Source organism: Puma concolor, chromosome A3, assembly GCF_028749965.1.
Source record: "Puma concolor isolate L17-30 chromosome A3, mPumCon1.1.hap2, whole genome shotgun sequence".
In the NCBI taxonomy this organism is placed as follows: Eukaryota; Metazoa; Chordata; class Mammalia; order Carnivora; family Felidae; genus Puma; species Puma concolor.
This window is the reverse complement of record NC_141669.1, coordinates 30,563,854-30,576,466: the sequence shown is the minus strand read 5'-3', so window position 1 is coordinate 30,576,466 and position 12,613 is coordinate 30,563,854. Positions and strand designations below refer to the sequence as shown.

The following is a 12,613-nucleotide window of genomic DNA, read 5'->3' as shown; positions in this document are numbered from 1 at the left end:
ATAATAATGATAACATTGAAGTTTTTGAGTGCAGAGTTGTTTGTTCACTTTTTTTTTTAACTTTTTTTTTTTTTAATGTTTATTTATTTTTGAGGGAGAGAGAGACAGAGAGTGAGTGGGCAAGGGGCAGAGAGAGAGAGGGAGACACAGAATCTGAAGCAGACTCCAGCCTCCGCACTGTCAGCACAGAGCCTGATGCGGGGCTCGAACCCACAGACCACAAGACCATGACCAGAGCTGAAGTCAGATGTCCAACCGACTGAGCCACCTAGGTGCCCCTTTAAACTTTTTTTTAATGTTTATTATTTATTTTTGAGAGAGAGAGAGAGAGAGAGAGAGAGAGAAAGCACGAGCGGGGGAGGGGTAGAGAGAGAGGGAGACACAGAATCCGAAGCAGGCTCCAGGCTCTGAGCTGTCAGCACAGAGCCCGACGCAGGGCTCAAACCCACAAACTGAGATCATGACCTGGGCCGAAGTTGGACGCTTAACCGACTGAGCCACCCAGGCGCCCATTTGCTTTTTGAGGAAAGACCATTTAGCTGTCCAAAGGGGATACTCTTGCTCATGTGGCATGCTGGGGTTGTAACTTCTTTCATGCTCTGGGTTCACATAAGAGCATAAGCAGATACTATCAGAGACACACGTAAATTGGTGTCTGAATGGTGTGTAGATGAGACAGGCCTCCCAGTGATGCACAATTTTTTTGTCCTCCCAGAATAATTCCTCTGTCCCTCACTACAGACCAAAGCACTTGTGGTTATCTCAGACTTACTGTCGGGGGGAATTTAATTCCAACTCTGCACTGAATTAAGATGAATAAATCCTATCCTCATATAATTCAAGGAAAATGCATTCACTGCTCATCTACTCTGTGTATGTCCCTGCAGTGAGCCTCGTGGAGGCCCCACTCTCAAGGGGCATTATATGTCTATTTAACACAACCTTTAATTCAAAACTAAATATTAGAGATTGTGTCATTCTGGCATAAAGGCTTTTCGACCACAGAACCCTAGGTAGTAAGGTGGAACTTATGAGAGAAGGTAAAGAAAGTTTTGGACGAGCCATCTCAACAGTCCCTAATCTTTACACCATAGCTAGTCACAGTGAAGAATAGAAGGGTTCATAGAAAAGTTAAATAAAATTCCTTTGAGAGGGGTGCCTAGATGGCTCAGTCAGTTAAGCATTTGACTTCGGCTCAGGTCATGATCTCATGGTCTGTGAGTTTGAGTCCTGCATCAGGCACTGTGCTGACAGCTCGGGGCCTGGAGCCTGCTTCGGATTCTGTGTCTCCCTCTCTCTCTCTGCACCTCCCCCACTTGCACTCTGTCTCTCTCTCTCTCCCTCTCTCAAAAATAAATAAATATTAAAATTTTAAAAAAAAATTTGTATTGAGAAAGACTGCAGGACTACTATTTCTGGTAGTATGGTGGATTACATAACCTGAAAACCCTTCCCTCAGAACACCAAGAAAGTCTGGATAAAAATTCTTACAAATTCTTTTAGTTGAATTTCTCAGCCCCCAGTAGAGTAAGTGGACTCATCAGGGCCCAAAACCACAGATGGAACAGAGAAGGAGACCAAGTAATAATCAGAGATGACATTAAGCCACCATTTACTGAGAGACTTGTCAGCAACAGACGCTTGGGTTTTAATGCCCAGACCCCCATGACTGGTGCAGGAGTAGACAAATAGAGCAAAACAGAGCTGTTGAACTGACCCATAGAGGACAGGGCTGCCATTGCATATCTAGGAAGAAATTACACTCTTCCATATTTGCTACTAAGACAATTGATTATGATACAGAAGAAGTAAAATCAGATTCTCACATTCTATCACTCACAAAAATGAATTTCTTGCAAATTAAACAACCATATGTTTAAAAAAGATGTTAAAGCTTTAGTTTTTTGGAAGCAAATACAAGATAATATTTTTATAACTAGAGTGAGATTTCTTAAAGAAGAAACAGAAAGCACAAAGAGGACACAATTTATGTTTTTGGCTACATTAAAATCTAAACATCTTTGTGGGGTGTCTGGCTGGCTCAGTCCTGACTCTTGATCTCAGAGTTGTCAATTCTAGCCCCAGGCTGGATGTAGTTTAAAAAGTAAAAAAACAAAACAAAACAAAACAAAAAAAAACTTAAAAAGTAAAACTGTGTCATTAAGAAAGTGAAACCCAAAAATGTAAAATGGCAGGGCAGAGACTTGAAGAAGTTACTAAATAAAAGGCTACTATTTAGAGTATATAAAGAACAACCAAGAGGTGCTTGGGTGGCTCAGTCAGTTAAGTGTCCAACTACGGCTCAGGTCACAATCTCATGGTTCGTGAGTTTGAGCCCCGCCTCAGGCTTTCTGCTGTCAGCACAAAGCCCGCTTTGGATCCTCTGTCCCCCTCTCTCTCTGACCCTCCTCCACTCATTCTCTCTCTTTCTCACCAAATAAATAAATAAACTTAAAAAAAAAAAAAAAAACTTAAAGGGTACCTGGGTGGCTCAGTTCGTTGAGCGTTGAACTTTGGCTCAGGTCATGGTCTCAGAGTTCGTGGGTTGGAGCCCCACATCGGGCTCTGGAGCCCACTTCGGATTCCGTGTCTCCCTCTCACTCTGCCCCTCCCTGCTCACTGTCTCTCAAAAATAAACAAACATTTAAAAATTTTTTTTAAAAACTTAAAAAAATAAAGATCAACTGAATGCCTGCTTCCTTTCTTACACTCTATCTTTTTGAAACTAACTTCTACATAAACACTTAAGGACATAGTGCCATCATCGTGTATCCAGTACAATGCTGCACATAGTAGGCACTCAATAAATATTTATTGAATAAATTAATGAACGAAGGGACTTTTTTTAAAAAAAACCAAGAAGTGTTACTTAGAATATAAATCAGTCAGGATCCTTTTGATGTAATAAACAAAATCAAACACATACAGGTTTATAGTAGAAAGAAGAGGAGGGGAGAAGTCTTACAACTGACTGGCCTAGGATGGGTCTGGTTCAGATTAGTCTTGATCCAGAGCTCAAAGAAAGGCCCGATTCTCAACCTTCACTTCTCAACTCTACCCCCTCAGTGTAGCCTCCATTTTAGGGGAGATTTCTCTTTGGGAAGTACTGGAAACAGAAACCACTATAAGTATGTCAAGCATAAGGATTCAGTGGGAAATGAATGCATATATGTCGGAAAGGTTGGCAGAATGAAAACCAAGAGACTTCCACTGCACCTGCCATCCAGAGCTCAGGACCTTGTCACTGACACTGCTTCTACCACGGCTGCCACCACGGATGCACCATACCCTTGGAGAACTGACAAGGGCACCTGGAGTCATGAGCACAGAAGTTTGCTCATCAGCTCATTCTATCACATGAGGATGGCCTTCTCCTTCCTTCCGTCTTCCAAATCTTGCACCATGGCTCATCAGTCATTAGCAGAACTCCAGAATTTTAATTCCATAAAAATCTGGCAACGTGATTTTAACTTTCCATACTTTGTAATCCAGGAGACAGGGAGACATAGAAAGGAGTGAGATTAGAAGCTAAATAAAAATGAACAATATCGTGCAGTCCACTGCTTGCACTAATAATCTTTCAAGCAGACAACAGAACTATGTTCCCACCTAATGCACCCATTCCCTTCTTCAAATGAAAACATGCTTATCCGAGCCCCTAGTCTTTATACCCATGGCTATGTGATATTCCTCCCTCTTCTTTTTTAGTCACAAATTCTACCGTAAGACACTCTAACCAGAAGACTATCTTATAAAATTAACCACTACCAGCAAATCTCATAGAAAAGGAAAGGGAAAAGCAATGAAGTTTATTAATACAAAAACAAAGCAAGGAAGAAAAATGCAATAGGTCATGAAACTGTAGTTGGTGTTTATTACTTCCTTATTCCTTATTCCTTATTCTCTTTGCCCTCAGAAATCTTCCCAGCCAGTAGGGTGACATAAACCTTCAATCCTGAAGGATCTGAGCCCTAAACAGTCCTGTCTTGTTGAACAGCTGTAGATTTCTACTAACATGTATCACTGAACAGGGAGTTACTAGAAGGAACTCAAGAGGAACTCCTGAGTTAAAGACATGCTTGTCTCGAACTCCGTTGCGTGGCTACATCACTATTTTCCCATAAATCAGCCCAGCTGGTTTGGTAACTTCCTTATTTCCTTGATGGCCTGATGGCATCATGAACCTGAAATGTCCAGATGCAGTTTCAAATTCCTATTCAAGGAACTATGTGTCTCCTACTGGAAACACAGCCCAATGTCATAGGAACAGGAAACACTATTTTGCAAGGGCATGACTAGGTTTCATTGTGGAACACAACACTCTCACTTCTACTGTTTCCTGAGTTCAGGTGTACTGGCCATGAAAGAAACAGCAATCTGGTTTAGAACATCCACTGCCCGAAGGACAGTACACTCAGCTGAGTATACACTCAGTATACTCCTGCTTGGGGCTGCACCTGAGCCTTCAATACTCCACCCTACTGCCCTGTACAGCCAGCTGCTTTGGGGTGACGAGGTTCATAATAAAACTACTGAATTCTACAGCAGTCAGTATACTGCCTCATTTTTCTGTAAAACGGGTTTCTTAGCAAGACAGGCTGTGATGGTGAGCAAGTATACAGAATATCCAACAATGATGATGCTGGCAGAAGCACTGCAGGAAGGAAATGCAAATCCGTACCTGAAATAAATGCTCACTCCCCACAGGGCAAATCCCTGTGCACTCCAGATGGAAGGGCTCCTGTGTAACCTGTCTGCCACCAAGTGGCCGCTTGGTCTACCTTGGGGTATGGTACTCGACACTGGGGCTCAGAGTTGGTCCCTGATGGGAGACTGCTGGGTGCTCAGCAGCCAGATGAGCCTTGATGAGAATTTCGCGTCGATGAACTCACACATTCCATACCTTGCTGCTGCTGTCGTCTCCTTATTCATCGTGAACAAGCACTGTGTGTGCTGGGGAAAAGCTGACTGACCTCTACAGAAGTTTTCCTGGCCACTTGCTCCTCAAAAGCCTCCTCAGAAGTAGTAGGTGCCTTTGATGAACATTCACTATATGCTCATAGTGTCCAAGGGGTTCACCCACACCATTTTCCTCAGACCGCTTATGACCAACCCTCTGATCTTCTTCCTTCCAAATCTCTGAATCTCCAGCTAGCCTCTGAGACACTGGGTGTGTTCAAGCCACTGGCTTGCTCTCTTTCCAAGTGACAACGAAATGTACTGCTCAAAGTTCTGCCTGCTGGATTTCCTTTCTCCCAATACCCTTTAGGGCCACCTTCCAGAGGGGCTGTTTTAATATATCAATCCACTTCTGATTAACGCCAGTATACTGTGCTTCATTCGATTTTTTCTTTCTCAGTCATCTGGTCACAGGGAACTCTCCATGAGCTCAGTGCTGTGGGTTGACAGAGCAGGGGTGAGTGCCATGGGGGTCTTAGATACCTGCCATAATCCCCACTGAAATTAGGGAGCTTTTCCAATGGCAGCACCTCCCACTGACATTCTCTAAATCTACAGTGGTCAGGCATTACACAGTTTTTCAAGGATACATCAAGGATACATCACTCCAATGGATCCTCACTCCAATATTTTCCTCAATGCCTGAGGAAGAAGGGTCCTTTGGATCTTCTTGGGGAGCATGGCTAGGGAGTGAATGAATGCCATCATTCTACTCCAATATTCCTGACTCCCTGAGTATTTTTGATTTATCTGTATTAGTTGGCATCACAATTTCATTTAATGGGGGCCACCCCTGAGCCCAGGTTGCAGTAACATTTCTAATGAGCCATTTCCAGCTGCTGGAGCCAGCACACTGAGTACATAATCTGAATTACATTCATTTCTAAATGCCACCTTTCGAATCATTTGCATGCATATTTCCTGGGTTTCTGCTGATAAAAATTAGTGGAAGTTTGCAAATCTTTTGTTCCATAAACTATCTCCTCTGGATCAGATCTTGTCCGTATCCTCTTGGGGCATGCTAGCATCTGATTCTAGTTCTAGGAGTGAAAGTATGAGGTAGGGATGGGGCATTTGGAGAATCAGCACCTCCCTGCAAGGTGATTACTTTATAATCTTCAAACCAGGCTGTACCACTCTTACCAAACATGGGCAGAGGACTGTTGAAGGCTCAGCAGTATTTGGGAGGGCAGTAGTACTTGGATTCACTCAAATCCCCCCAAATTCCCAGGGCCTCATTCTTTCCCATTCAATGCCCTCAATGGTCATAGAAGAGACCTGGGGAGGCTGCAAATTAAATTTGTATTGCAAAATTCTGTTACCTGCAGCTGCAGACTCTGCACCTAATTTCTGCAACATCAGCCCTGAGTCTACATGAAATAAGAGGTGCTTCTGGGCATTTATTAAAGCTTGTATCCTCTGACCACGCTTGAGATTGTCATTTCCTGTCTTTAAACTCTCTTGGGCAGTTCAGGGCCTTCAGAAAACCTGTCACTGCTACCGCTGTTGCTGCTGTCACAGACACCACGCACCCACAAACCTGGTAAATGGTCTCATGCAAATCCCTGCTATTTCTGGAGCTTTCCGTCATCTGGAAATCCCACAGAAAGATGGCTCTGTCTCCTATCTATCTTTCAAACTTTCCACCAGTACTTCACATTTGCAGAATTTAAATCCTCTGCCCAGGACCTGGGCTCTGAAGAAAATATAGTGTTTAACCACCGAAAATTTAGCCATTCAGTTTAGCCACTGAAACTCCGGAGGGATGGAGAAGAGGAGTGGGCAATGAGTCCTAGAGCCAATGCCCAATGCCAATAGTATATCGGAGGTCCATCTTGGGACCACCTCACTCCCTCACTCTAACTCAGATGTTGAGGGTACAGACTTGTAATTCTAATTCTAGCTCTCCGGCTTACTTAACTTCTGTGTTACTGAACTTCTCTGTGCCCCAGACCTCAGTTTTCTTATCTGTTGAATGGGTACAGTAATGGGTACCTACTTTGCCCTATCGTAAGTCCTCAGGACTCCTCAATCGCTGTGTCAGTTTCTTATAAACCGAGGACTACCCGTAGGGGCTTCGGGAGCAAAACTCCACGAGGTCCCACAGGGAGCAGGTAGCTCTCCTAATGGCTGGACCTGCGGCCGGTGTTTAGAACAGCGCTGGCAAGTACCTGTTGAATGAATAGACAAATGGGTGGAAACTGACCGAAGGAAGGCTAGGCCTTCAGGTCTCTTCATCCCCAGTCTCGTGAAAGTTAGGAGGCAGAAGGGAACGGGGACGGAGTACTTCGGTGTTTACAGGCCTGACCCTGAGTTGACTCCTGACTTTGCCACTTAGCAGCAGCAGGACTCTGGACGAGTTAATTTACTCAGTTTCTTCGATCCTGAAATGGGGCGAATAATACCCACCCTCGCACGCCACGGGCGCTTGGACACCTCTCTGTCCTCCCTTCCTCCCGGCGGACCCTTCCGGCCACAAACACACCTGGAAGCCGGAGGGCTTGGAGCTGGGGGTGCCGCAGGAGAGTCCCCGCGCGCCCCGCGGGCAGCCGGCAGCACGTGGGCGGCAGCGCGCGCGGCGCGGACTCGGAAGGAGACTCGAGTTGCCCGCGATCCCGAGTCGGTGCGGGAGGGGCCGCGCGCGGTCATAGAAGGCGGAGCCGGCGGGGAAAAGGAAAGCGAGAGCGAGCCGCCCGGACCCGGCTGCAGCGGCGGTGCACGGTGAGCAGCGGGGCTCCGGGCGCGCGGCGAGCGCGCGGGGCGGTGCTGGGCGCGGCGAGGGGCGCGGCCCCGGCCCGGGAAGTGGCGGCGGGGGTAGACGCCGCGGACCCCCGGCCTGGCAGCGCGGAAGCGCTGTCCGAGGCCCGCAGCTGGGGAGGGGATTCCTCAGCGCGCTGGCGACTGAGAGCTGTTTTTTTCCGCGAAGAATTTCGGTCAGAGCAAGTAACGAATTTCCCAGGCCGGGGTGGCGGGGTGGTGGGGTGGGGGTGCGGGGGCGGGGGGATCTAGTGGAAAACAGATACGTGGGGATGTGACAGATCGGAAATACGGAGGCCTGGACTTCTCATAGATTGGCTAAATAGGCCCTGGCTAAAAATCCCTTGCCTAGACACTTCTAATTGTTTCCCGATTGCTTGGCCTTAGCCCTCCCCCCACCTTCCCCGCCCCCCCCCCCCCCGCCGCGTCTCCTCCTCTCCCCCCCGCCCCCATCCCTTCCTCCTTCCCCTGCCCCAACTCCCTACCACCCTTTCCCCCTTGCCTTTTTTCAACACTGCCGCTGCCCCAGGGGTCCTTTTAATCAGAACAGGACAGTCCTTTGCTCGGATCATCCCAATGGCTTACCGTCTCATCAGAATTCCGTAAATGGCACAGACAAGGCCCCTTGCTCTCTCCACTCCGACCATTCAGGCACCATTGCTGTTCTTGGGATACAGCCAAGCATATGCTTGCCTCTGGGCCTTTGCACTGCCTGTTTACCCTTCCTGGAAAGCTCTTGCCCCCCCATACCTTCTTGGGCCGTTCTTTTACCTTACCCTGCACTTCTTCTTTTTTAGTGTATTTGTTTTTGAGAGAGACAGAACGAGAACAAGTTGGGGAGGGGCAGAGAGTGAGGGAGAGAGAGAGAATCCCAAGCAGGCTCCCCACTATCAGCACAGAGCCTGATGCGGGGCTCCAACCCAGCCACGGTGAGATCATGACCTATGTATGAGATTATGACCTGAGCCGAAGTTGGACCCCCACCCCACTGAGCCACCCAGACTCCCCTGTTTTACCCTGTGCTTCCTGCAATGTCACTTATGTCAGAGTAGCTTTCCCTGAATACTGTCTATTATTAACAAACAAAACACCTCCCTTCCCAGTCCCCCCTTACTCTGGTTCAGTTTTCAACATGGTAGTTTTCAGCCTGTGACATTTTTTATGGATTTGTCTGAGTTCCTCCATTAGTTAAGTTCACAAGAGTATTGTTCACTGGTACTGCCTGGGCACCTAGTACATAACAGGTTCTCATTAAATATCTGTTTAATGAATGGCGATTCATAAATTCTCTTTTGAATTACAGAATAACGAGACTTCCTATTGCCTGTGTTTTTTTTTTAATTTATTTTTAAAATTTACATCCAAGTTAATTAGCATATAGTGCAACAATGATTTCAGGAGTAGATTCCTTAATACCCCTTACCCATTTAGCCCATCCCCCCCACAACCCCTCCAGCAACCCTGTTTGTTCTCCATATTTAAGAGTCTCTTATGTTTTGCCCCCCTCCATGTTTTTATATTATTTTTGCTTCCCTTCCCTTATGTTCATCTGTTTTGTATCTTAAAGTCCTCATATGAGTGAAGTCTTATGACATTTGTCCTTCTCTGACTAATTTCACTTAGCATAATACCCTCCAGTTCCATCCACGTAGTTGCAAATTTTGATTTGATTGCCGAGTAATACTCCATTGTGTATATACCACATCTTCTTTATCCATTCATCCATCGATGGACATTTGGGCTCTTTCCATACTTTGGCTATTGTTGATAGTGCTGCTATAAACATGGGGGTACATGTGCCCCTTTGAAACAGCATACCCGTATTCCGTGGATAAATACCTAGTAGTGCAGTTGCTGGGTGGTAGGGTAGTTCTGTTTTTAATTTTTTGAGGAACCTCCATACTGTTTTCTAGAGTGGCTGCACCAGTTTGCATTCCCAGCCTGTGATTTCTTAAGCACTAAAAAATGTCTTGCCGAAGGAGGGCTGAAAGAGACTTTGCTGTTACTTCGGAGTTTTGAATTTGGGGCAGATTGTGCTCTTCTTCCATTTGCTTATTTGACCCTGAGGATCCATAACCCTGGACCTATAGTTTACTCATTTCATTAGTCAGATACTAGATGATACATGTTGTGTGGCGAGCATTGTGGAGGCCCGGGAGGGGGCTGGGCCCACAAGGAGCTAACAGTCTGCCAGAAGGGGCAAAGCCACAGTCATAGGGACTTCCGGGCATGAGTAAGATGGATACATAACACTCGTCAGTGATTTAGGTGGGGATTTCTTTTAGGAAAATGATAACATAGATTTAAAACAAGATTAATTTACAGTAGTTGGAAAAGAAACCTGCTGCTTCTTTTTTCCAGGCTTGTAAGTACTTTTGCAAACATGTTAATTCAGCACTTTCTTAGGTTGCATGTATATTTCACTTAAATTCTGATGATGGGCAGTTACTTAAAATTAAGAGTACAGAGGATTTAGAGCATTTGAGAGAATTTACAGTCTCTTCCATAACTGCTATTTTGAAGTCTGTGATCCCCTCCCCTAATCTGACATATGGTCTCATAGTTGTGACCAAAGTAAATGACACTGTTCCTATGGTACGTCTACAGATCCTTATCAAAAACCCTTGGGCCTCGGGGCGCCTGGGTGGCTCAGTCGGTTAAGCGGCCGACTTCAGCTCGGGTCATGATCTCGCGGTCCTTGAGTTCGAGCCCCGCGTCGGGCTCTGTGCTGACGGCTCAGAGCCTGGAGCCTGTTTCAGATTCTGTGTTTCCCTCTCTCTGCCCCTCCCCTGCTCACGCTCTGTCTCTCTCTGTCTCAAAAATAAATAAACGTTAAAAAAAAAAATTAAAAAAAAAAACAAACCTTGGGCCAGATGTGTTCTGGTATTCAGAGGTTTTTGGATTTTAGAAAGGTAGGGCAGCATACATCCTGTTTATTATACCATGCTCTCAGTGGGATTTGGGGGCAGCACTCTCTAATAAAACAGTTTCCGTAGTGAACTGTATAAGTGGACGACAAAGTATCATAAAGCTAGCTCGTGTCATTTCAGGTCTAGACAGGGGGCTACACACCTATCAAAAACAAAACAAACAAATGAAAACAAAATAAACCTCAATTTTCAGTGCCTTTTGGATTTTGGAATTGCAGACCAGGAGCACCATTGATTGAAGGTTAATGGTGTGGGAAGGACTCTGCTGGATGCTTTTCATCTGATTTATTCCCCACAACGTTGAACTCAGGTGCTTTTATTCCTGTCTTCAAGTCATAAATAAAAGGTTCAGAGAGGGTGTAGCCCAGATCCGTGTGGCTGTAAAGCCTGTCTCTACGACAGTAAGCAGTCATGTGAGGGCTTTACCTTTGCTCGGGCTCCAGGCACTGGGAGCCACCAGCACCGCTCGCCCAAACCACTGCAGCCGCCTCTGTTTGGTCTCCTTACTTCTGCACGTGCTCTGCTTCCCTTTCCACACCTGTCCCTGCCCGCATACCTTGTTCTTTACATAGTATCAGAGTAATCCTTTAAAACGTAAATCCAATCACATCCCCCCACTACTTAGAGAACCTTCTGTAACTAACTTCCTATTGCAATTGTAGTAACATCCACCAGTTCTGACCGTGAACCACAAGGTCTATGTGGGTGACACTGGCCCACTTCTCTGTCTCGCTTCCTACTCTTTCCCCCTCATTCAATGTGCAGCAGTCCCCTTGATCTTTTTGTTATCCCTTCAAAGGCCATGCTGGTTCCTGAGATACTCTTCCCCCATATCTTAATATGATGGACTTTCTCATTACTCAGTCTTCATTTAAACATTGCCTCCTAAGAAAGGTCTTTCCTGACCACTGTGTCTACAACCACCTCCCTCTGTCCCCACCAACAGAGCTCATCCTCTATGCCGCACCCCTATTTAATTTCACTGTGGCACTTTCAGCCATCTGATCATCATATTAGCCATTCCTTTTATTTGTTTCTGTACATGATCATTTTCTGTCTTCCCTCAGTGGAATGCAGGTAGGGTTATAATCTGTCCTGAGCACATCTGTATACTCATGGTCAGAACAGTGCCTGACACTTGATAAACATTTACTGAATAAATGAAGAAAGGATACACAGAAAACAGCAGATGAAGAAAAAGGAGAAGATGAGGGGATTGAACGTGCAGTATTTAATTTTAATGAGTCATTCTTTCATTCTCCTGTATACCATTCAACTGTTCAGCACTTACCACTGCCCACTGGGTGTTGATATACAAAGATGAGTAAGACATAGAACCTACTTCCCAAAGAACTCACTGGGCTGTTATCAGAGCTGGGCAAAGTGGAGCGGACGGGCCTTGGAGGAATACTAGTGGGCCCTCCAACATCAAAGAAGACTTGTGGAGCCTCACAGATGAGTGGGAGTTGCCTGGTAGACAGAGGGCTCACATATTGCATTCACAGCAAAGAGAAAAGCATGTGACAAGTCATGGCGGGGGAGGTCTGGGCGGGGGTGGGGGGGGGTCTTGCAGATACTTTGGCATCCATTCATTGATTATTGAGCCACTACTATAATAGCCTGCTCCCTTCCCTTTTACAGCTTGTGAGCTCTTTTGGCGCACAGTTATATAAGCAATTGCAGTAAAGGGGACAAGAGCTGTGATAGAGCACCAAACCAGGACCTCTTCAAGGGTGTCTGAGAAGTGACATTTGAGCTGAGATCTATAGGAAATAGGAGTTGACCAGGCGAAGGCAGTGGAAGGGGTAGAGCCAAGAACATTTCAGGCGGCAGCGTGTTGGACAGAAGGAGTTAGGAGTCAGGAGGGAGGGGTGGAAGTGTTCTTTTGCACACCACCATTGTGTAGGTGGAATTTAAAGCCATAATTCTAGAGGCGATCACCAGGGGAGTGAGTGTTAGAAGAGAGA

At 45.9% G+C, this 12,613-nt stretch overlaps 1 protein-coding gene and 1 long non-coding RNA gene across 6 annotated transcripts in view; one reads left to right on the top strand and one right to left on the bottom strand.

Moving 5' to 3' along the window:
- Window positions 1–7,657, bottom strand: part of LOC147582335 (uncharacterized) — a 29,210-nt gene extending 21,553 nt beyond the window's left edge. For both annotated transcript variants that reach the window (XR_015248986.1, XR_015248987.1), the window contains exons 1-2: window positions 7,369–7,657; window positions 6,959–7,130 (exon numbers count right to left, since the gene is read on the bottom strand). This is a non-coding gene — a long non-coding RNA (uncharacterized LOC147582335). The remainder of the gene's footprint in view (window positions 1–6,958; window positions 7,131–7,368) is intronic.
- A 9-nt stretch (window positions 7,658–7,666) lies between these two features.
- EIF2AK2 (eukaryotic translation initiation factor 2 alpha kinase 2) overlaps window positions 7,667–12,613 on the top strand; it is a 39,961-nt gene continuing 35,014 nt past the window's right edge. For 3 of the 4 annotated variants that reach the window (XM_086700371.1, XM_086700370.1, XM_025927322.2), the window contains exon 1: window positions 7,667–7,680. The gene's annotated coding sequence lies outside the window, so the exon portion shown is untranslated. Of the gene's footprint in view, window positions 7,681–7,729; window positions 7,893–12,613 lie in introns of those variants that run through there. The other variant, XM_086700369.1, reaches the window with a different exon arrangement.